This window comes from Rhineura floridana, chromosome 12 (assembly GCF_030035675.1).
Source record: "Rhineura floridana isolate rRhiFlo1 chromosome 12, rRhiFlo1.hap2, whole genome shotgun sequence".
Taxonomy (NCBI): Eukaryota; Metazoa; Chordata; class Lepidosauria; order Squamata; family Rhineuridae; genus Rhineura; species Rhineura floridana.
The window spans coordinates 38,063,773-38,086,324 of record NC_084491.1 but is presented as its reverse complement, the minus strand read 5'-3'; the positions used below and the strand labels follow the sequence as shown (position 1 = coordinate 38,086,324).

At 42.5% G+C, this 22,552-nt stretch overlaps 1 long non-coding RNA gene across 1 annotated transcript; it reads right to left on the bottom strand.

Moving 5' to 3' along the window:
* Positions 1-10,254: 10,254 nt before the first annotated feature.
* LOC133368485 (uncharacterized) lies at positions 10,255-20,719 on the bottom strand. Its single transcript, XR_009758655.1, has 4 exons — positions 20,553-20,719; positions 19,645-19,812; positions 11,979-12,014; positions 10,255-11,507 (listed from the first exon to the last, which is right to left on the bottom strand). It is a non-coding gene; the product is annotated as an uncharacterized LOC133368485 (long non-coding RNA).
* Between the last annotated feature and the right edge of the window lie 1,833 nt (positions 20,720-22,552).

Here is a 22,552-nt window from a genome sequence, read left to right as displayed (position 1 = left end):
TCTGAGGAGGAAATGAATGCATTAGTAAAAATGACATACAGGAACTCATTACATTACAAGGAACGCTTGCAAAAATGTGTACCTTAGTCAAAACTGCATAAAAATGTGTTTATTAGGAGAAACTCGGCCTCAAATTCTGATGAGTTTTTGTGAGGATTTTTTAAAAAAGGCTGCAGAAATGCAGAGAACTAAATTTAAGACTGAAAAAATGGAAAAGGGAGAGAACCCAAATGAACAGATCCTTCTATTCCTAGCTGGGAATGATGGGAGCTGGAGTCCAAAACATGTAGACAGCTCCAGGTTGATGACTTCTCAGGCATAGGATATGGCAGAAGTCACCCTAATCTGTCAAAACACAACCACCGCATGAAATATGCCAGCACAACTATGCAGATATGCCAGCCTCGGCAATGCGACACCAGTGTTTCTGCTATGTGCACAAAATCCCACCAGTTTAGCAACTACAATGGGACAGATGTGGGTGGGACAGGAGAAGAGCAATCTTATGCCAAGTCCTCTAAACCTTCAGACTCTGAATGCATCCCCAGCCATGGAGGAACTCTACACCGACCTTAAAGGTGGTGCAAGAAAAATCCATCAACTCAATTGAGAAGAAACACAAAACAAAGGAAAACCACCACTCTCTGCAGCCTCCCACCCTGCCACAACAGAGCATAGGACATGGTGCCAATCAGCACCCAATCACAGCATACCACCAAAAGTATGTAAACCCCACAGAAGGGGAGACTCTAATTCAGATACTGCAGCATGAAGCACAGGGGCAACATCTGTCTGGCCTCATGCTGTGCGCACCTAGAGCAGACAAGGGAGACCTCCGATGATGGGAAACAGGGAGAAAGGGCACTTTGCATGGACAAGGGAGCGCTTGGCACAAAACAGCCTGTCTCCGGGACACACAGAGCAACTCAAGCGCATGGCTAACATGGCTCTGCCTTACAGGAACCTCACCTTGGGAGTGCAGGCACAAACAGCAATCCCCGCTCCATTCCAGTGACTTGGGGGTGCCAGGACAGAAGCCTCCTGCACAAGGAAGCAGAGGGAAGGGAACAAAACATGCTACAAAGGGAATCTGCTGCAAACGTCTCCCGCATCTCTTCCACTCTTTTGCCATATGCGAATGCCGTGTGTCTTGCCCAAGTTTTAACACTGTTCTGCCAGCAGCTAGGAGCAGGGTCTTCCATCTTTTGGAGATCAATTGCTCCCACTTGCATGTAAGCTATTTCTATTGGCAAAGGCAAGGCACTCCACTCCAGTCATTGCTGCTGCTAGCCAAACCCTTTTGTTGCTGTTATGGCTGTGGCTTCCCTCATTGCGTCTCCTAGTCTTTTTTCCTTGCCCTGACTGGTAATAAAACAAAACAAAACAATTCTTTTTGAACTCTTATCCCAAGGAGAGCTATGTCTCCTTCCTGCAGGCCTTCTCCCAAGGGTCTGTGTGCTGCATTGTACGACCTCACCTTTCTTCCCTTTCCAGGCTGTGATCAAAAATAGTTCTTGTGAATAATGTGTGGGCTCAGGAGAACTGAACCTCTGCCTGCAAGGATACTTATGGCTCTTGACTGTTGATGTCTTCTTGCCTGGGCTACAATGGCTTGCACAGTAAAAAGTGCCGTGGTATCATATCTTGACAGGTTGTGAGTGGGTTCAGAGAACATAGTGTCTCCTGTGAGTGGACTGACTCCTCCCATGTCCATCTGCTGTAGGAGCATCTCCACGACACCTCTGCAACAGCATCATTTAGTCTTCACATCATTTCCTCAACTTCTTCACAACTTTGCCATGTCATGTCCATGACATCAGCACGCGACTGGTGCGATTGGTAGGTACTGGCAATGTAGCCACTGATGCTGGAGTGCTCCACTCTGTGCTTTTTAGAGCACTGTGATTTCCCCTTCCTTTTCTTGGATGGGTGAGTGTAGGATATGGTGGATGTTGTGCTGGTGTAATGATGACATATCTCTACCCTTAGCATATTGGACCCCCTCCCCCATGTCTTCACATTGGGTTTTCCCTAAGCAAGTGCAAAAAAAATTATTCAACACCTGAATGAGCATCACATTAAAACTAGAAACATAGGCTCTTCCAGTTTTGGGGGTGCCAAATGTAACCAAGAAGGCTGGGAGAATATGGGGTCCGAAGAACAACAGTTGTCTTCTCCTTTCTTTGCGCACATTGTATGCAGAGGTTCAACATTAGCTTGGATCTGCATGAAGTTTTCAAGCCAACCTTTTCTTTCCAAGAAAACTGTCAAGCAATGAGGAATATGTTGCATGCCTAGATAACAGCGGTTTGCAACAATTTTGTGTTTCAGCAAGAATAATAAGTCGTCTATGTCATTAAGACATTAAGGGCTTTTTGAAACATTTATGTTATCTGTCAGAAAGTTATTCTTCCAGAACTTCATTCTTATATTTCATAGAAACAAACCTATTTAAAAAGTTAAACAAGAAATATATATATAGAATTGTTGGGAGCAGAGGGAACTGGAACAAAAGTATTTTATCAATGCGTTAACATATTTGGACAATTCTTAGTGAGCACATGTTGCCATCTTGTTAGGCCCAAATCTTTGACAGAGGTATTTGGGGTGGGTGGAGGACAGTTAGTTTAAATATATATCCTTATATATTGGGTTCATACAAAACAATATACCAAGTTTTTTAAAAATCCATTTCTTGACTGGCAGTGTTTGAATTTGCAGCAGGCACAATCCCCAAAGAGAGAGGCAACATTTTAAAACAGAAGCCAGCTGTCTATATAATCACACACACAAATACATGCATGCAACACAGCTCATCTGGACTCACCTCCAGAATAAGGTGTTAACTTTAAGAAGATACACAACAGAATTCATTTCTTGCAGACTTGAAGACACTGGGGGAAACTGTGCTAATTTGAATGCTACCCATATAAGCATGGGGAAAGGCACATCTGCAACAAATATATTACACATTAGATGGTTACCAATATCAAACTAGGGATGGTGAGGAACGGGAAGCAGATGCATTGGAGAGAAAGTAATAAGATTTAGAGAAGCATTACCTGTCTTCACACTGGCTCATCAATTCTCCACTGTAACTTTTTGACTCTTAACACTGATGGAGGAATAATTGCTCCAGCTGCCGAGATGGTTACCAAAAAAAAAAAAAAAAAAGATCACAAGGAAAAAAGAGAGGAAAAAATCCTCATTTGAGGTGCTTTGCAAATGCTATTCTCTCTGTGCCCCAGCAGGATTCTTGGCTGTCAGTCCAAACGTCTTTCTCTTGCCAAGTTTCCAAAATGCCGGTTTTGCCTTTCATTTTATTGTTCCTTTCGCAACCACTTAAAACCACGCAGCTGCTAACGGGAGGGGGGGGGAATAAGGAAAAATATATTTCAATTTTGCTTCGAAGACCACCCCTGGGATGGAAATTGAGTGATACTTACAAAGATACATGGGGGAGGGGAATGTTACACCCAAGACAGAACCTGAATTTTTTTCTTATGAAATGACCAGAGATGCCAGGCAAAGAACAGGAAAAACTAAAATGTCCGAATGTTTTAGCCACCATAGCTACCTACGTAAAGGCTGCTCTGAGGGAGGCGGCTTCTTGTATCTGCCTATTTCTGCGCTCTCCTGTCCCATTCCATCTCCCTTAAAGGACAAGGCTTACAACCAAAACAAAGGAGGGAGAGGAAGATTTCCCTCTTCTCTCTTTTTAAATGCAGCTTATGAGACTTCTGGCATTCTTAAAACCGCTGTATTTGCCTTTGTGAATGGTACACTGCCAGAATAAACAGGGGCATGGAAGTCATTCCCAGAATTCAGTTCTAATTGGAAACGGACAATTGTTCAAATGCAATTTGTGATTGTAAATGGAACTGAATTATTATTATTATAAAATGCAAAAGTTGAATTTCATATGAACACGGAAGCGAAACAGAAAAGGGTGGCAGTGGGGACGTATCTGTGATCGAGCAATTAATCTGTTTTATTTTTCCATGCTTGATGATACAGTGAACAGCCGTGGCAGAATGATGGCGTTGGGCAACCCTTGATGATAATTCCACATGTGTTTGGACAAAATGTATGTATACTAATCAAAAAGGTTAGTACTAGCTGTGTTGATACATCATAATAAAGAAATGTACACAATGTTCCTTTTTAAAGCATGAACCAAATATATAACCAAATATAAATAATGATAGCAAATAATATTGTTTATATGTAGATAATCAGAGGTCGGTGTACCTGCATATAGAGAGACAGACAGATATAGAGTACTATTTCATTATCAGGAATCTTTGTGCTATCTAATTTTAAGTCTACATAATTCATTGAATTTGGAAATAAAAGTATGACAAAGAATAAAGTTATTTTGCTCTAATGAAAATAATTGTCGATCCCGGCCTCAGTTTGAGGAAATTTATGAATGCGGTTCTTATGTTTCAATGGAAAGTTATTTTTAAAAAATATATACCGAAGCTGGAAAAAAGAAATAATGGCTTTACTGACAGCAAAGGCATCCTAAAATGAAACAATAAGGTTTATATATAAAAAAAAAGCTGCATGGATTAAGCGGAGCAGAGGAAAACAGGAGGCAGAGTTGCAGCATGGAATGTTAAAATCTGAAAATGAGATGACAGGATCTGTGATATCCTTCATAGAAATGAATTGATCTACTGCTACATTGCAGTTTGCTACCAAAAAGGGCATTTAACTCTTGTGGGGCGAGCAAGGAGGAACCCTCTGTTTTCATTTTGGAGATGGACTACTTGAAAATAGTTGAATGATTAGGTTTGGAGAATAGACAGAGCTGCCATTAATAAATGAACATAGTTTAAAAAAAGGAATTAAAAAAAACTGGGAGGGATGGAAGGGATTAATCCAGTGAATATATGCGATAGGCAAAAATTGGGACTATCTAATTTCCATTTCTACTTTTCTACTGTGGAAAAGAACACGGTTCTTGCTCTTAGAATGGTGCAGGAAATTTGGAAGGGTAACAAAAGGGCCTTCAGCTTTGCAACCATACATGCAAGAAAAGGAGTTCCCTGGCAAAACCATCAGAAACAACTTTTCCACAGTGAAACCAAATAATTGTTTAAAAAGAAAGGTGACCAATCCCCTGATCTAGTTCATTGCAAACCTCCACTTACTGAGAATATCGTACAGCATTTTGAACCGAACCCCCTTTTTTTGTTAAATATTTTCACCAAGTTTCTTTTTTAACAAAGGCAACACAAACAAAACAAATTAAAAACAATAAGATGATAGAAATCCCTTCTATTTTTCTAAATTTAAAAAATACGTTTTTCACAGAAGATGGCTTCCTCTGACTTAAGAACATCTCTTTCTCTCTCTAACTATCTAGATGTATATTTCTGTCTATATATATTCCTCACCCACCTTTCTAAACTCCGCTGCAGTTCTCTTTAAACTGTTCCTTGTTCCAGTGTGGAGCCCTGCTTAACTACGGAATGACAAGTAACATCTGTTTGTATGGAAGTCAACATCAAGTCCTCCAAAAAAAAAAAAAAAACGGAAAGAAAGAAAATGGCTTGGTTTCTTTATATTTTTCTCCTTTGTGCTCTCTTTGTGGAGAGCTTTTCCTTTTAATTTTCAAAAAACAGAATGCAGTGCAAGATTTGAAAGCCTTTCCAGTGAAGCAGTAACTGTCTCCCAAGAGTCATTTCAAGACATAGAATATCCAGCATACTGCTTGCTTACACCAAATTCAAATTTATCCCCCATAGTATTAACATAGTAATACAGAACTTTTTTTTCTTCCAAAAAAAAAATAAAAGGCAGCAACATACCTTCATGACTCTCAAGCCACTCCCTCCCATAGGGGTTTATTCTTCAGTTGTCAAGTTTTTAAAAAAAGTGGGAGGGGGAGGGAAGGAAAAATGGGAGGGGTTTGGGAGAAAGAAAGGGAGAGAAGGAATCTTGCAAAAAAAAATCTTTTGATTTACAAGTTCTGTTCCAAAAATAATAATTTGGGGTGGGGGGATCAGACAAACCCAAATGCGTCCCAAATTGCTTAGCAAATGACAGGCTACTGCCGATTCCATAGCATGTGGAAGGGGTGGGGGAAAGTGGAGTGGGAGGGAACCCACTCTTCCAAACGGGGAAAAACTGGGAAGGATCCAACTCTGTAGTGGTTTCTTTGAATGAAAAAGTACTCAGCAACCCCCTCCCACCTCCATTTTCCAAAAACAGCAAGAAGAAGAACCCTCTCAAACAACTAATTTAATCTAGTAATTGAACCAAAGAACATGAGATTCACTGGAAAACGGCATGGTTTCAAAATGAAAGGAATGTTTTATTAAATGGGAGGTTTCAGGGAGATTCGTGTACGTATATATACATACAAGCGCACATGCACACACACCTCCCTACGAACACTTTTTAAAAGATGTCAGACAAGTTGCTAAGGAGACTTGTACAAACTCTGAACACCAGCACTTTTTCATGCCCTTTCCCCCCTGTATTCCATCTCGCATTCCAATCACGCTCCACTGCGACACAGCCGCACCAATCCATTGCATTAATCTTGGCCTTTAACGTGCTGACTGGCAAAGCAAACTGTGTGTATATATCATCTTTCAAACTTAACAAGTTACGAGAGAGAGAGAGAGAGAGAGAGAGAGAGAGAGAGAGAGAGAGAGAGAGAGAGAGATGTGCAGAAAGGAAGAACCGGAGGGAGGGAGGAGGTAAAAGAGATGGAAAGGGTGGAGGAGATTACCTTAATTCATATATATATATATGAACAAAAAAAATGAGTCAAGCTTAATAAGGGAATAAGGAGGAAGTGTTGCACAGGCATAGGATGAATGTATCTTTAAGCTTCTCTCTCTCTCTCCCCTTAAAACAAGATCCCACATTCCCTGGCAGATGTTGAAAGCATCTGAATCACTGCCAAATCTAACAATGTAGAATTCAGCCTCTACCACTAGCATTTTCTCAACTGCAAAATGTAACTCCTTCTCCCACCACAGGAAGGCTGGACGTGTATGTTATATCATCTTTTCGGCTCCAAGTTAAAACCTTCCTCTTCTCTGAGGCATTTTAATTTAAGTTAATTTAATTTTAAATTGTTGTAATCTGATTTTAGTTTGTACAGTTTTTATATACTTCGTTTTATGAGATTGTGTAATTTTATTGTATTTTTTTGATGTTCACCGCCCAGAGAGCTATTGCTAGCCGGGCGGTATATAAGTTTAATTAATAAATAATAAAATAAATAAATTATGCATATGTGTGCATTATATATCTTATACAATACAAAACTGTGAACAGTTCTTCCTTTTCTATTGTGCAAGTTGTATGTTGGCCTTTGAGACAGAGGAGGGGGTGCATTTACTGTAAAAACCAAAGCATTAAAAAAAACTAACTATGGACATTTTGGAGGCAGGACATTGATGCCTTGTCAGACAAACCATTCCTTGCCATGTCAGACACCTCCAGCAACAGGAATATCAATGCCAGAAAAAGGATAAACAGTTGGATTTCTTTCTTTCGTTTTTTTTAAAAAATATGTGTGTCCAGGGCTGAAATTAACATTTTCTTTCAATACACAGTCACAGCTAGCTTCTTTCTTTCTTTCTTTCTTTCTTTCTTTCTTTCTTTCTTTCTTTCTTTCTTTCTTTCTTTCTTTCAGCTTTCCTCTCTCTCTCTCTCTCCCCCCCTCCCTTAACCATGTTGTGTGTCAAGAATTCTTAATTTCCCCTTTCAGCGGTGGCCGAGTAAGGAATGGCACTGGACATGTAGTTGGCAAAACTACATAGCAAAGGTTTTGCTTAACACCTGCCTCCAACCACCATCATCCACAGCAATTCTGCCTACTTTCTCAAATATTAGGGGTTCGAAATCATGCAGTCATACTCTCTTGCAATAATAATTGTGCTGTGTTTAATTTAACAGAACCCCCCCCATCATCCCAAAATGAAAACAAGAGACCCTTGCAAATTATGTACGTGTTTGATTTTAGTTTTGTAAGCCAACCTGAGTGCCCTATTATAGGGCAGAAGGGTAGGATAGAAATATTTTAAATAAATTAATAAATAAATGTTGGCTAGATCAATGGAGTATTTGGGTGTGTCCAGGCTGACACCTTCCCTCTTCACGTTTCATGTCATTTAAATGTTCTTTCCTCACAATCCCATGGATAGCTGCCATACATCAGGGATGGGGAACTGTCATCTGAGGGAGACATTCCCTTCTGGGGGCTGTATGTCAGTGGTGGGCAGAGCAGAGGTAAAAATAGGCAGAGCAATGAATGTACATTTTACCATAGTACAGTAGGCTAATTTGTACACACTCTCTCTCTCTCCTCTGTATCCTCCAGCCAGACATACAAGGGTCATGATCAGGACACATTTCAGCCAGGCAAAAACATTAAAGGAGAGTACAAAGCAGGGCCTGTGAGGGGTGTGGCCTGGAGGGAGGGTCTATGGCCTGGGCAGAGCTAGACAGAGAGGCCGCAAGGGTCCTCACCTCTGCCACACAAGCTTGCTCCCCCTGCAGCAACCGCAGGCTTGGCTTTAAACTTTTACACATTTGCATCCATAATACTCCTGAATAAATGAGTTCAATATGCCAGGAAGTAGGAGGATAACGTGGGGAACAGAGTTGCAGGTTTCCAGCACATGAACGTGCAACATGGTACATGCTTGCACCAGATTGTGATGACCTACACAAGGTTGTTAGTTGCCTGTCTGTTTCCTTCATGGAGGCATTTTTCCAGATAGGATTTTTTGTTTTGCAGCATTTGGAGGAGAGCCAGTGTGGTGTAGCAGTTAGAGTGTTGGACTATGACCTGGGAGACCAGGGTTCAAATCCCCACACAGCCATGAAGCTCACTGGGTGACCTTGGGCCAGTCACTGCCTCTCAGCCTCAGAGGAAGCCAATGGTAAACCCCCTCTGAATACCACTTACCATGAACACCCTATTCATAGGGTCGCCATAAGTCAGAATTGACTTGAAAGCAGTCCATTTCCACTTTTCCAGCATTTGAAGAGCACCTTCAAGAGAACGAGGGAGTGGGGAGAGTTCTGCCTTCCTCTCACCAAAGCTCTGTGGTCCAAGTGGATGGTTTCCCATCCTCCTACTGCCAGAACTGAATTGGCATCAAGTAGCCTTGTAAGCACATGAAGCTGCTCTACACTGAGCTGGGCCACCTAAAATGAGTGCCGTCCCTTCTACCAGAGATGCTTTTTAATGAAACAACTGAAGGAGAACTTTCTGCAAGCAGAAGATGTGCTCTACCACCGAGTGCCTCCACTAAAGGCTTTATCCAAAGGCAACTCAATATTCTACAATTTTCTTCCACAGAAACAATCTCAGGGAAAGGGGCATGGGGACCCCAGTGACATTTTCCTCCATCTGTAAGGAATGGCACTGGACATCAATGGAGAGATTTGTCTCTCCCTCTCCCAACCTCTCCCCCCCTTTTAAGCATTTCTTTTCTTTTCTTTTGACACCTTTACAAGCTGGTGTTGGACAGTAGCAATAATCTGGTTGCCTGTGCCACTGCTCCCTGAGAATGTTATGTTACGTTAAGGTTTATTTCTAGGCCGCCTTTTGGCCAAAAAAAAGCCCCCAAGGCAGCTTACACACAAATAAAAAGCACAAATACAAAATACAAATAAAAACAATACAATTTATAAGAAATCATACTAACAAAATCCTAGCATTTCTAAAAAAAAAAATCTAAAGAATGGCCGCAGCTGTGGGCACTGGGGCTCTTCTGCTGTTGCTGCACTTCTGAAGCCTTAAAGAATGTAGCAGAATGTGGGGATGTAGCAAGATGTGGGGATCTTTGCATGAAAAAACAAAAGAAAGGTAAGAGCCCCCTCTGACAGAACTATACACCTGGAGGCGGTATGCTTCTGAGCACTAGTTGATGGGAATCACAAGTGGGAAGAGCGCTGTTGCAGTCATTTCCTGTTTGCGGGCTTCCCAGAGGTATCTGATTGGCCATTATGAGAACAGGAGTCTGGACGGGCCTTTGGCCTGATCCAGCAGGGCATTTTTATGTTCTAAGCTCCCTCCCCTCCAAAACCACTTTGTGGGTTGAATCGCAACCCCAAAAGAAAAGCAAAGTGGCCACTCGAATTCACTGCTTGCATTCACTGGATGGTGAATTGGAGGGACTGTTTTGGGTCGTGCCAAGAACTGTTGCTATTTTTATTTTTATTTTTATCATCATCATACACTCTTCACCCTAAGGTCCTAGGGTGGGTCAAAACAATTTAAAATACAACATTAAAAACAATTTAAAGCAGATTACAATCACAAGAACAGGTCCTACAAATCTCAAGTGCCAAAGGCCAGGGTAAAGAAGTGGATCTTCAGGGTATGATGAAAACTGGCTTCCGTCTGTAAAAATGTAATGACTTGTGCCATAGATTCCACAAATGATGCGGAGAAGGACAATACCGAGGAAGGCACGGGGGGGGGGACGTTTTGCACAATGTAGGCTTGGCTGGCCAAAGAGAAGCACTGCTTAATTTTGCTGCCTTCCCATATCTGACCCTTGGGACAGATAGTCCTGTAACTGCTGAGGATGAGGAGACACTAAAACGCCTAACTTCCAGTCAGACATGTGTGAGAAGAAATTTTGCTCGTCATATATTTGCCCCTGAAATTTCAGAGCACCTTGAGTTCGCTTCAAATTTCCATTTTAGGCAAAACCTGCTAAGAATTAGGGGGTTGGGTGGGCACAACACACACACAAGTCCTTAGAAATGTAAATAGTCTTTCAAAACTCACCTGGCTTTCAGGGCCAGCTCTTCTGTTAGGTAGAGTGAAGCGTCTGCCTCGTGCAGAAGATTGTGGGTGCAATGAAAGGACAGCACATTGTTAGCTATTTAGGTTTGTTATTATGTTTTTACTGGCAGGATGGGACTAATGTGCTTGTGGGAATTTCTGCTCCAGAAGCCATATAAGCTTGGCTGGCCTTGGGTGCTCCACACCTTGACTTGGAAGGGGAAGCGGGCACATTTTGCTGCTCCACTTCAGGCAGGAAAATATCTTAGGCCGGCTCTTCAGCTTCCCTCAGTACTCCTAAGATATTTTGTCACTGGAGGAGGAATCTGCAAGTTTGCATTTCAGTGGAGGCTAGTGCTCATTGGGACCAACAGAAGAGAAGGCAGGGAGGCCAAAAGTAGGTGGAGCCAAAGAAAATGATTGGTGGAACCAGAGCCAATGACAAGCAGAGCCAACTCATTCCAGTTTTGTCCCCATCCTGCTCCTTGCTGAGTTTACAAAGGCAACACTGACAGCTCAGGAAGAGGAGGCTGACAGCCATTGCCACCTGCTGGACTGGTTGTAAGTAAGGAGGTAGGCACGTGGGGGCTGGCAGAGGGCAGGCAGAGCTTGGTGGGGCAGTGTCCCATTTGCCCTAATACACCAGCCTCCACTGCTGCACTTTGTTTCATTTCTTCAGTATGCGTGTGTGCACTCTGCTTTTCCCCTTGGTAAAAAGAGTTGCTCGGAGCAGCTTACAAACAAAAAGCAAACGTACAATCACCAACAATGCAATCATCAAAACACAAATTAACCCAACTAAAAAAGGCAGCAAAACCACAAAGGGAAAGTTTTCCACTGCCAACAGTGCACAAATAAAAGGAAGACAACTTAATGTCTTCAGGCAGACAATTCCACATCATTTTAGGTGAAATTTCAGCTATATCTCATGGAAGGCATTATTTATTGTTTAAATATCCTGTTTTTCATTGCCCAGATCCAGACATTGATAGCTTCAGCAAATTTGCTGCAATCCAAGACCTAGTTATCAGTTTGCCTTACAAAGCATTCTTTAATGCAAAGATGGTGTGTGTAACATTTGACCCAAGTTTAGGATCAGGCATATTCTCTACCCAACACCCAGCTTTGCAGACCCTTCAAGACAATGGTGTTCCCGCTCCTAATCAAGGTGGATTTGTCAAATATCAAAAGGTGTTGTACTTACCCATTCTGCCAAAAACTGCTTTTTGAATCCATGCACCTGGGAAATAAAACAACAAGAACCATGAATTCATGAGAAGCAGCTGCTCTACAAGAGGATTTTAGGCAAGAGAGAGAGCAAAAGAGCCCATTCAAAAGGCATCAACTCATTGTCCAAACTTGACATTGCCCAAGAGTTACAAAGAAAGGAACACAACTTGGAAACTATTCCCAGTGAACTTCAGTACAGATGGTCTTACACAACTTGTTTTAGGATCACAACCATGGTGTACCTTACTGAAGGGCTGTTTCCTGCAGGTGGGCTTCCTAAAGGCCTCTGGCTGACCCCTATGAGAAATAGCAGGATGTTGTACTGCATTGATATGGGCCCTAATCCAACAGGGCTCTTCTAATGAAGTGTCTTGCCTCACCGGTGTCTGGGAAACAACAATATCCAACTTCAAGGCAGATTCTAGGGACAAAATAGTGTGTATGCTGAATCATAATCCATCACTATACAGTATATGTGATTATGGGGGACCTCACAAATTCCTTCCCTTGTTCTGCAATTCCAGGGTGGGAAGTGGGAGGCTTTTTTATCCTTCCTAGCGGGCTCTCACACATGGCTAGTGGGTTATATTTGACTTGCAGGGCCACAATGGGTTGTATTCGACATTGCATTAAGTCAGGGTCCCATCAGCATAAGGTTTACCACTAGCACAGCTGGCTAGGGATGAGCAAGAAATTGAATTCTGTTTGAATTTAAAGCCAAATCTATCGAACTTGCAGTTTCTGAAACAATACTAGACCCGAAATATGGCCATCCTTCGAAGTTCACACTTATCTGAATTTTGCGATGCAGTTCTTCAGCCAAATAAGTGTTTACAAAGATAAATGTATTTTAAGGGGAAATGTGCATAAACATGCATATATTCACAAAAATAGCATACAAAAATGCATTATGTGATGAGAAATTGCTTGCAAAAATGTGTATATTAGTCAAAACTACATACAAACGTGTTTATTAGGAGAAATTTGCACTATAATGCTGGAGAACTTTTATGAGGTGTTTTTTTTTAAAGCAAATTGCAGAAATGTGGAAAAGTGCATTTAAGACTGGAAAAATGAGAAAGTGAGAGAACGAAAACTGACACATCTTTCCAGATCTTGAACCTATAGCTTTCAGATCTTGGACAGCTCCTTGAAAATTCAGACCAAAACCCAGAGCAGATTCCACTGCCTCACTGACATGGAACAATCAGTCACCACTGTCTCCCACGCTATTCCAGATGGTCTTCCTAACTCTCTAGAAGATATTTCTGGGAAACTCTTGAGTGCTGCAGTCAGAAGAAAAACCTGGGGCCCAAGAGCACCCCATTCTACGCATGGAACTCCACTCACAGAGCTCCATATCCAGCCCTGAAATTACTCTGCAACTATGATCCAAAGCACACGTACCATCAAAATAATTGAAGCTTGCTTCCAGGTAAATGTATCATAATAATATACGTTTATAATAATCGAGAAGCTGTACGGACAAGTTCGGCTAAAGATTTGTATGCCTACTTGGCTTGTTTTCATTTTCTCTTTTATTTTTGGAGCAATATAGGACTGCACGTGTTTAAACGATTTAGGATATGAAGATGAGCAAGACCAAAGCATCTCTCCGTTCTCTTCCTCCAGATGAAAGAGCAACATCAAGGAGCCCAGCGGGGGCAGTGGAAATCAAGTTTAGAAGTCAGCAAAAGGCAAGACTCAACTCACTCTTCCCTCCTTCAGCCCCTGCTCAAAACAGACAGCAACAGCCTCACTGCAGTGTAGCTTTTGGCTTCGTATCTCTCTGCAGCAGACAGCGCCTTGGCTCAGCTTGCAAAATCTAGGTCACCTGAATGTTTGCCTGCCTGCATTTCTTAAATGATACCTCCCGTAGGTGTCTCATGCACCAGAGCTGAGTTGGGAATGACTCAGAAATAGCCTCAATAAAGCTTGTCATCTGAGGCTGGGCTGGCACAGTCTATCCAAGTGTCTGGGGTGGGGAGGGAGGTCACTGTGCACTTCTGGCAAGGTAGCTCATGCCTCTCCCTGCAGATGGAGCAGGAAGAAAGGAACAGATCATCCATTATTGGCAATCAGGGAATTGCTCCATGGAGAATAGACTTTGCGTTCGCAATCAGAAGGGAGGGATATTGATTTCTTTTTCAGCTGCCAGAAGCAAATAGTGGAGGGCTTTAATCAAGGCTCCGTGCGCATTCTCTGATTCCATCCAAGTGCAGGAAAAAAATGCAGAAATTAGGACTGGCTGCAGTATTAGCATCCTGAGAAGCTCTCCTTTTAAAAATACGCACACACTTGCATCTATCCCTCATGACAGTATAGACAGGCATGAAACTGTGGGTTTGTGAAATCTTCAAAGCACAAGGGGGGGTCAGATTCTTTTATAGCTCATTGTCCCTCCCCATAATTAGGAGAAGAGGAATAATTTATGCTAAGAAAATATATGCATGTGGCTTAATTTCCATAATTTACATGGTTTATGGGATCTGGTCTTCTTGGGACAGAATTTGGGTTTGCTTGGCACAGATAGCAGGCCTCAACTCAGTGCTTCCCACTGGGAAGGGCCCAGATTTGAGACTCGCTATGCCCACAGGTCCTGATACCATCATCCCTAAATTTACATTACACAGACACTGAAGCAATATTTTTAGTGCAGGGTTGTTGTTTTTTTGCCATTCCTGTGCTGAAGGTCAAAAACAGAACACCACTTCAAATTGGGAGGGGGGGCAAGAGCAGGCAATTTTTACTGAAATGTTTTGGGTAGATTTGGTTTATCTTATTTATATTAGGTGGCCAACTGTTCCCTCTCCCCTGTTTTTTAACTTTGGGAGAAAAAATCTCATGGCTGCCTGGAAAAGATGCAAGATACACTGGAATCTCCCAACCTGCCCAAATTTCCTGTTGGGGACCACCTCATATAGATAAGATAAACCAAACCTTCCTGTCTCTCCTGAAAACTTCAATGAAATTTGCCCCCCACAAAAAAGAGCACCCCCCCATTTTCATAGGGAATGAATGTTCCTCCCAAATGGGGAGGGAATTTCAGTTTAGTGTTACTCTAAATTAATGTACCCTGATGTACCCTAATTAGGGATTTCCTGTAATCTCACCCCCCCTTCATTTTTGCCACTCAACCCATAGTCAAAGACAGCAAAATAGGCAATGCATTTTGTTAATTTGGGAGGGATGGGAAGATGCTTTGCCATTGCCCACTGGATGGTGCCCACCATTTCCCCCCAGAATGCCCCCTGTAAATACAATGACACCGCATCATTGTGTCACCCTAACTCTGAAGGTGTTTCAAAATGTGCTGCTATGCTTTTGTTTTTTTGGGATTTTATTGTTTTATTATATACTGTTGTCGTTTTGTTTAATATTGCATTGCATCGTATCATTTTGTTATTTCTCAGTTTCATTGTCTAAGATATATAGATATAGATATATAGATATAGATATATTGATTGTAAGATCTTGTAAATTGCTTAGAGACTGCCTTAAATATTAAGTGGTATGCAAATATATTAATTCAATAAGTCACAGGCAGGGCTCAATACATTTTGCTGCTTAAGGCAGCACAGCAAAGAGCACCCCTCTTCCTTGGGTCAAAGGGTATTCTACCCAAGCTATTTGGCCAGGTTATTTGGGCACCTGAGACAGAAAACTTTACAAGTGCCTCTCCATGGAAATAAAAATACAATAATCGTGAATGAAGTAGCTTAACAATTTGCTGTCCTTTCATGATACCTAGAATCAGTTGCCTGAAGCAGACACCTGCTTTACCCTGCCTAAGGAACTGTTCATGGGAGGTATTCTGGGGTGAAATGGCCACTAGCATCAAGGCATGGCATAACCCAGAACAGAGCATGGGGCATGGCATAATGGTTGCCACATCTAATAGAGCAGAAAAAAGACAGGGCCACAACATGGGCGGGCATGCCCTCCCCCATCCGCCAACCCCTAAATGAGGGAAAAGGCACCTGCATCAGCTGCCACCTCACTCAGTCACAGAGAGAAGCTGTTTGCATCTTTCCTTTGTTCAGAGCAGAAGGAAGGTGAGTGTCCAATCCTGGCACCCAATGAAATGTGGAGATGTTTAAGGGGGCATGTTCAATGTAGGAAAGGCTGAGCCAGTACAAAGAGAACTAAGCAGAAAGAGCAAACAGGGTCTCATGCATTGAGGAGTTTTGAAGGGACATTTACTGAGAACTTTCACAGGTGCCATAGGAAAAACTGTTACCCATGGGCATCCCAATGGCAATCGCTACTTGTCTGTTCTCATGGTTACCACACCACAGATAAATTAGAGTGGAACTCATCATTATGAAAATAATAAAGCCCAGGTAAGTTCTCTTCCAAACCTGGAGATTCCCCCAGTAGCAACAGAGTTCCTTACATCACAGCTATCCTGGAAGACAAGATTTTGCTGACCTAATGACTGAGTAAGAGAAACTGCTTGGTCTCTACTTCTTTGAAAGCAGTCCTGCAGAATACATAAGAGAAATGTTTAAGCCATAAATAAATACATTTGCAATCCAGCAAAGTCACTGTCATTTACCAAGGAGTATGCCAGTACTCACACCTTGATAAAAGTATCATAGGTGTCAGCATGAAAGGGTTACTATGGAGGGCAAAAAAAGATTCTACTTCTTAAGCAATCAAATTATCCAAGGATATGACTGGATAGTTTTTCAGAATCCAAGATGAAAGGGGCAGAATCCCTCTCTATGTAGAGCAGGAATGGGACCTTTGGCCTTGCTGATGTTGTTGGAGTACAACTCCCATCGTCCCTGACCATCAGTCATGGTGGCTGGGACTGATGGAAGTTGGAGTCCCAGCTGCAGGGGATGCCACTTGCCTATAGACTTCTTGTTTCACTGAGGTCTTTGCTTGCATTGATGAGATGCTCTGTTTCAGCAACACAGATTTCCACAGATTTGGGTAAGGGCCAAATGAGATGAGATGTGGAGGGCTGTTCCGGCATCTCAGCTAGTTTGACCCTAAGCATTTCGTGACTAAAACAGAGCTCCAATGGTTGACTCAGTCTTTCAAGAAGTCACACTATCAGTGTGAGACACTCTCTGAGTCCTTGCTTAGGAGGACATCAAGATTTTTTAAAAAATGTCCTTGCTTTAGGGATAGGGTTTGGTAACTGGTTCCTATCCATTTGAATTCCGACAGTCTGACTTTCAGTACTGATCCACCATTTTTTTCCTTCCCAATTGCCAATTTGCAATTTCTCCCCCACTGGAAAAAATACCATAACTGCTAATGAAACTGCTAATGAAAATGAGTATGCTGTAGGCACTTCTTCCACTGAGTTAAGAATGCATCAGCTTAGAGCAGTGGTTCTTAACCTTGGGTTCACACACCCCCGTTGGTGCGAGATACTTTTTCTAGAGGTGCGAGGCATTGTTCAAGAGAACAACCAAATATTTTGGAAAATTGGCATTTGTGTTAGCTAGGTTAGGCTAAAACACACATTAAAATAAAATAAAATAAAAATAAAAAATGAATGGTATTTTTTCAGGGGGTGCGAGAGCATATTTTGGAAATCCAAGGGATGCTGGCAGTGGAAAAGGTTAAGAACCACTGGCTTAGAGGAAAGCTGATTACGAAGACAATAACGTAAAATTTGGAGCAGTGTTTTTTTTTAAAGTGTCAATGACAGCTGCGACCTGCCACAAGAAATCAATGCCAGTCCAAAAACAATGCAGATTGTTGGATTATGTCAAAATCCAGTAATAAACCCTATTTAGCAAATATTGTTCCCTGTCCTTACTTGCCTTACAGAGTTTTGGCAAAGCTTGTTAATAGCTTTCATCTTGCTGTTCTCGATTCAGAAACCCTTCCCTCCCAAGTATGGCTGCTTTGCTTAGTTCAGTCTCCCCCAACCTGATGCCCTCCCGACACCTCCCATCATTTCCAGCCAGCATAACCAATGATTAGGGACAATGGGAGTTATAGTTCAACAACATTGGGTTGATACCCATGGATCTTTTAAAAAAAGATTGATTTGAAAAGTCATCCTTGGCAACAGACCATTAGAAAAATCTTAGAAAAAACCATGGGTATCTTTGAAGAAGCACCCCTCCTTCATTCACAGGTAGGAGAGAGTGCTGTTCCTAAGAGGGTGCGTGTGGCAATTCATATTTATATCTAGAAACAATCATGGTTTTTCTATAGAACTTTTTTTATTCATTGCACATTTATGCAGAATCAGTTGAAGCCTGCACAGTTAGGCACTTTTATAAGCCGAACTTTCATGAAAGTCCATCAAGGCAGCTTACAAATTACAAAAATATTGCCAAATGAAAAACTGATAAAAAAAGATCATGAAAAACAAATAATGAAACAATGAACAAATACTGCATTGGTTGAAAGGGAAAAAAATCCTGTTAAAAGGCCTGTCTAAAAAATTTGGTTTTCAGACACCAGAAAGAAAGAAAGAAAGAAAGAAAGAAAGAAAGAAAGAAAGAAAGAAAGAAAGAAAGAAAGAAAGAAAAGGATGGTTCCTGTCAAACCTTGATTGGAAGGGAGTTCCACAAGGCAGGGCCTGCCATGCTGAAGGCTCAGTCCCGAGTGGAGGTCAACTGAACCTTGAAGGTGAGGAGAACCACCAAAAGTGCCCCATCAAAAGATCTCAGTGATTGAGATGGAACATAAAGAGTCAGGCAGTCTTTAGGGTCCTTTAATTGGGTGATCACTTTATGTCAGGGCTTAGCTTCGTGGTACAGCATCTGCTGTCTACACAGAAGGTCCTGGTGTCATTTCTCAGTATCTCTGGGTAGGGCTGGGAAAGCCTCCTGTCTGAAACCCTGAAGAGCTGCTGCCAGTCAGTGTAGACAATACTGGGCAAGATGGACAAACAGTCTGTCTCAGTATAAGCCAGCTTCCTGGGTTGAATGAGACATATTATCCTTGGGTCAAACATAGTGATGGGCAAATCTGTCTGTTTCAGTTTATCTGTTTTTCATTTCCCCCCCATTTAGTTCAGTTCTCCACATTTCTGCAGCAATCCGAGATTTTTTTTTAAGTCCCCATGAAAATTCTCCAGCATTTTACTGAGCAGTTCCCAGCTGAGCCAGCATTCAGACAACCCAGAGGCTCCTGAACAGCAACTGGATGTGGCGGAACTTTATGCCGGCTTCTTTTTCCCCAGCATAGTTGATGCTGGCTTCCCCTGAGTTAGATTGTTCTGTATGTTTCCATTGTTACATTGTTTTGGAAAGTGTAGATTTGGTAAATGTGGTTTTAAATGCTAACTGAAACAAAATGATCACCCATCCCTAATTTTCACATCAGTTTGCAATTTTTTCAGCATGAATTCCCCTTATACACATTTTTGAATGCAATTTCCCCTAATACACAGTTTTTTTGCAAAGCTATTTTCCCTAATACAAATGCATTTTTGTACATTGTATGTTATTTTCATGCATCTCTGCATTTTTATGCACACTTTACCCTAGTATATGCATTTTTGTATACATTACTTGGCTGAAGAACTGCATTGCAAAATTCAGAGATGCGAATTTCAAAGGATGGCTGCCTTTCAATTTTCTTTTTTTGAAAGGGAAATAAGGTAAGTTCACCTTTACATGCAAACTGAATCCATTTCCCCCCCAACCCTAGTCAAGCACCTTTTTCTTCCTGCCTGGAATGGACCTCACTGGTGGCAAATAGGTCAACTGAATATGTTTCAGGCATCCATGATGGAACTGAACACAGAGAGATGTTGTGAACCCGGAGATAATCTTCAGCAGCCTCCTCCCCCTGGTTATGTTAGAGTGATTGCCACCTGCCACATCCTGGAAGAAGAAATGGGACTTGGAGTTATTAATGGTAACTATTTTTGTCCTCATATTATGACCTAAAGTGCAGAGGCAAAGTCAGGAAGGGAGGTTATCATACACATTTTCTGTGGAACCGGCAAAAACGAAAGGCTTGTTCGCTTTCAGAGCTGCTGCTGCTAGAATCCATTGATTGATTTTCCAGTCTGCTGAGAATTACAGGAGCCAGGAGCTTGCTGCTAACTCTTGCCTTTCTTGAAACCCAGGTATGTATTTCTTTCTCACAGGTTGAAAGGGCTGTAGCTCAGTGATAGAGCACATCCAAAGGGTTCCAGGTGCAATCTCGGCATCTCCAAGTAAGGATAAGAGAGACCTGTGTCTGAAACCTTGGAGACCCACAGCCAGTGAAGTTAGACAGTGCTGAGCTAGATGGAACAATGGACTGCCTTGGTATAAGGAAGCTTCCTATGCATGCCTGCATGAGCCTGGCAATCATGAGGGCTAGAAACTTAAACCTCACCTTAAAACACACATATATTCTAGGGGGTTTAAGGACGAGTACTGTACTGCCTTCAAGTCGATTCCGACTTATGACAACCCTATGAATAGGGTTTTCATGAGGCTGAGAGGCAGTGACTGGCCCAAGGTCACCCAGTGAGCTTCATGGCTGTGTGGGAATTCGAACCCTGGTCTCCCAGGTCGTAGTCCAACACCTTAAACACTACACCAGCAGTACTAGCACAAAATCAGGGACGCACATGATTAATGAGCTGTACATCTCACCAACTCCAGTCCAGCCTCTTCAAATGGCATCATAACTTTCCCCCCAGGATATGAATGAAATCCAAGAGTCTGGCATGTTGAAAACCCACCAAGACCTCACTTCAGCTGCATCAAATTTGTTCCAGAACAGGCTGCGGTTTCACTTCCTCCCACATTCACCAAGAGCGGTGACTCAGAGATCCATAGCAAGGGCAGGGCAAAACTTTGCTGGGACTTTAAAGGAACAGTGGATGCAATTCCTCCCCACCCCCTATCCCAATGAGCTTTCACTTTCAGAGAATATGGTTTCAATCAATTTCTGTGTCCATGAACGGTGCTGGATTTTAAAATCTCTGCTCACTTGACAAGCGAGCATTATATTTGCGAGTTGATCGGCAAGCCAAAACACGCTCTCGTTCATTCATAACACTGAACTCTCCTGCGTTCAACAGCCGATTAGTGTGAATGAAGGGGGTGTGTAACTTCCTTGAAATCCTCCAGAGACCTGTCAAAGCAAAGCTACAGTGGCACAAATCTTGCCGTGAAGCACGGAGATCAGAAGTGTAACTGAAATGTGCTGTTCTGCGAAAAGGCTGGGGTGGAATCTGCCTGCAAGGTTCGATAGGAAAGAATTGCTGAGGTTTAAGAAGCGGGTGCAGAGTTATCCTATCAAAGGCTGAGCCAAAACCTTTCCATTGAGAACTTTTGTCTTGAAGTTTTATCGGAGAGAAGCAAAGGGTGAAATCAGCTCCCCTCTCCCCCAAGGTTGCCTTTTCTGCCACTATCCCATTGGGCTGTTTCACTGTTGCAAAGCTGCTGTTCCCAGCAACCTGTGGTAGCTTTTGGCCTTCTGCAACTCAGAGCTCCAAACCAAAGCATTGTTCCAAGGGGGTTTCTTGGGGGAGGGGGTAAATGGGTGACCCCATCCCATTGATAACCACTATTCCCTCCCCTCAGAAGTCTTAGAACAACACTACACCATGACATAATGTTGTTCCATGGGAACTTCCGGGGTTTGTTTGTTTTGAAGAAATGGCAACCCCCATTGATAGCTGCCATTTTCCCCAACCAGAACCCACTTGGAAAAAATGCCACATCATGACATACTCTGAGTGAAAGGGGAGTCTTGGGGAAGATGGTAGCTGCCAAGTAGCTGAGTGGGGCTGACACTAGGAGAGTTCACACATTACATTCAGTAAGTGTACAATTGATGCACCTGAGTATAGAAATAACTGAGCTGTACACTCGTGCACCTATTCACATGTAACATCAAACAAGTGTACATTCAGAGTATCCAATTGTTTAGCTGCATAAATTAGGAAGTGCACACTCTTTCACACATACATTTGCAGCTGTGTAGAAGCAACCTGTACCTGTGTTTGGCATAACATGTGAACAAGCTTACTGACCCCATCAGTGGAAAATTTCACTCTGTCCCAATTTTGCCCTTCCCCACCGTGTAAAAATGGAGGAAGGGCTTCCCCTTTGCAGCCTGTGAGCGAGGCAGCAAAATTGGGGAACATCTCGGCGCATCCGTATCCTATTGACTTAGCCAAATTTTCTATGGCACGTTCAACTAGGACTGGTGTTATTTCTCCCCATTGCATGACTTGTTTGATTATGGGGGAGGGGGGCATCAGGGCAAATCACTTTGCACCATTTCAGGAAGCTTACAACTGCAGCAGGATGGCTACTTTCCTTTCTCAAACTTGGGTGGCAGGACTGGAGTGCCATACTCCCCATACCCCCAGAGCAACTTGCAAGCTGCAGGAACCACTGGCCTTAGCCCTGAAGAACTATATCACCCCTACTGCAGCAGTCCAGAGGTGGTACTGCAACTTGCAGCCTAGCAGGGCTCATCTGGGCTTCCCGCAACTTAACCTAAGCAGTCTGTCATTCTGTGCAGATCAAGTTGCTCACAGACTGCCCTGCTTGATTTAGTCCAGTGCACAGCCTCTGCTATTTTGTTTCATGGCCTTGGCATTCAGATAATGTA